The 2,813-nt window shown below is 44.9% G+C and overlaps 1 protein-coding gene across 1 annotated transcript in view; it reads right to left on the bottom strand.

Moving 5' to 3' along the window:
- Nucleotides 1-2,813, bottom strand: part of CHORDC1 (cysteine and histidine-rich domain (CHORD) containing 1) — a 20,766-nt gene that overhangs the window by 17,561 nt on the left and 392 nt on the right. The gene's annotated exons all lie outside the window — the stretch shown is intronic.

Here is a 2,813-nt window from a genome sequence, read left to right as displayed (position 1 = left end):
CTTGCTGCTGCTGCTAAGTCACTTCAGTCAGGTCTGACTCTGTGTGACCCCATAGATGGCAGCCCACCATGCTCCCCCGTCCCTGGGGTTCTCCAGGCAAGAACACTGGAGTGGGTTGCCATTTCCTTCTCCAATGCATGAAAGTGAAAAGTGAAAAGTGAAAGTGAAGTCGCTCAGTCGTGTCTGACTCTTGGCGACCCCATGGACTGCAGCCCACCAGGCTCCTCCGTCCATGGGATTTTCCAGGCAAGAGTACTGGAGTGGGGTGCCATTGCCTTCTCTGATGATACATTTCTGGTACTTAGAGAAAAATCTCCCTATCCCTGTATTAAGTCAGTATGGTTTCTTTGGTTAGTAACCAGGTACTACATAGAGACCATACTAGCTAATAAAGCGAGAAAGTGTCAGGTTCACAGTACAGTACCTAAGCCCAGATTCAGAAGATCTACTAATTAAGGGTAGTAGTGGAATTGAGGGCTGGAAAAGGAGATTCAAAGTAGAAATGAAAGTGTAGAGGAACAGGAATTTGAGAGGAGAATCAAAGTGGAGAACAGAGAGCATATTTCATATCAAATTTACATACAGTCCGAGGCACACAGTGCATAATGTCTGACACAGGCATATATAATAATGGACATTCTGGCAGCAGAACAGCAAGAGTGAGTCAGGTCTTAACCATACAACTTGTATAAACAGTCCTTGAAAATCACTGCTAAATAACATGCAGATGGACATCTTTCTCTCTAGTCCTTAAAAAAAAAAATCAAGTTTGACACTTAAGCTCAAGGTAATATTTTATGGGTAAGAAGCTACCGACAGCAGTGGTAAGAACCAGGGCTTTTAACACTGAGTCTAACCCAGGCTCAAATTTTGGCTCTGCCTCTTGGTAGCTGTTTGTTTCCTCAAATGTGTGGACTGAATACAATATTGTTAGCGAAGAAATGCTTCTTCAAAAGCTGTTTTAACACATGCAGATCACCACACCAAAACACTCCTTTAGCTTTTGTATCTCCATTTTCCATCAACCCACCTACCTGTAGTATTGTAAGTCCCTACAATAACCCTGGGCTTCCCTGGTGGCTCAGACAGTAAAGAATCCACCTGCAATTCAGGAGACCTGGGTTTGAAAATCCTGGGTCAGAAAGATCCCCTGGAGAAGGCAATGGCAACCCCCTCCAGTATTCTTTCCTGGAGAATTCCATGGACAGAGGAGCCTGGCAGGCTACAGTCCACAGGGTCGCAAAGAGTCAGACATGACTGAACAACTAATTTTGTTAGGCTAATAACCTTTCAGCAACCTTAAAAGTGTTCCCTACTTAATTCAGTGCTGTGGATGCTCAATCCTTGAGACTGTCTACTCCGCTGGCTTCCCTTATCTCTTTCCTAGGCACTGAACCATTTCACACACACACAGAGCTGACTTCCAAAAAATTGGCTATATTTCCCCTTAAAATTAGGCTGGTACTTTACACCCTATAAACATACATATTATCCCATTCAACAAAGCATAACACTTTCCTCTTTAACATTAAAGCAGAATAGGTATAGCCACTAAAGCAATTTACTTTTTACATAGGCTACCAACAGCAAAGGGCTTTAAAACCTTTGTTCCTTGAGTTTTTTCCACTGAAGTCTCCTAATTTTCTCCCTGAAAAACTTCACATTAATACTGTAAAAGTAATTAAAGTTATATTTTCCTCAGAAGCCTACCAAAGAGCTTACCATTTTAAATTATGTCCCCAATTTACCTGTGCAGCAAGATAACCATTCAGGTATATCAGAGGTGAAAAAGAGTTTTTAAAGTTTGATTTTAATTCCCTACACAATGAGGAAACTTGTTGCTAACTTGTTGTACTTCTTTTATTAACTGGGTATAGTAAACACTTCACAGGGTTGTTGTAAAGATTAAATGAGATAACGTAATATATATTAAGTAACCGACCAATGTCTGGCATACAGAAAACATACAATAAATGCTAGTGGAATTTGAGAAAGTGTTGTTAACTCCTCAGTTTTCAAGGAATCAAGTCAGTCCTTTACTCCATTCACCTACCAAAATTCAAATCCACTGATCAGTTTCTATCATTCACCTAGTCAGTAACTCTCAAGTTTACATCCTTAATCCTACACCTGGGTGCTGGATAGCTGCACCTCTTGGGCACCTGGGCCCGGGAGACAATTTTTCCACCCGGTGGCGGTGGGGTGGGATGGGGGATGGTTTCAGGATGATTGAAGCGTTACATTTATTGTGCACTTTATTTCTACGAGGACTACATCAGCTCCGCCTCAGATCACCAGTCATTAGGTCCTGGAGGTCTGGGACCTCTGCTACAGAGGACATTTAAGCACAGTGTCCTGCAGACGGCGCAGTACTAAGACGGGAAGGCCATGCAAAAATACCCAAGGAACACGGACGGCTACAAAGTAACGGATGACGAATGGTATCTCCCACTGGAACAGATGTATCAAAACCGAACAGCGTAACCATTCAAAAGAATCTGAACCAAGAACAGTTTTGTTTTTTTTAAAAGTATGGTTAAAACAGTGAGTCAAGTGAATGCCAGGATAACCTGCCCGCTGCCCAACCCTGCGGTCCATGTCTGTCTCTGACACACACGCGCGCGCGCGAGCGCGCATCCACCGCACGGCGAGCCCAGGGCACCTGGCTAACTCCTCACCGCTCCGAGAGGCGCGGGCGGGGACAACGATGCTCTTAACCCGGCCCAGAGGGAGAGCGGACGGCCGGGGAGCATGTGCGCCGGGCGCTGTGCCGAGGGCGGGCGCCGGGTGCGGACGCCGTCGCCGGGTCCCGC

The sequence above is a fragment of the Bison bison genome, unplaced genomic scaffold (genome assembly GCF_000754665.1).
Source record: "Bison bison bison isolate TAMUID 2011002044 unplaced genomic scaffold, Bison_UMD1.0 scf7180017853005, whole genome shotgun sequence".
Lineage (NCBI taxonomy): Eukaryota > Metazoa > Chordata > Mammalia > Artiodactyla > Bovidae > Bison > Bison bison.
The sequence above is the reverse complement of the archived record's forward strand: the minus strand, read 5'-3'. Positions and strand labels throughout refer to the sequence as shown.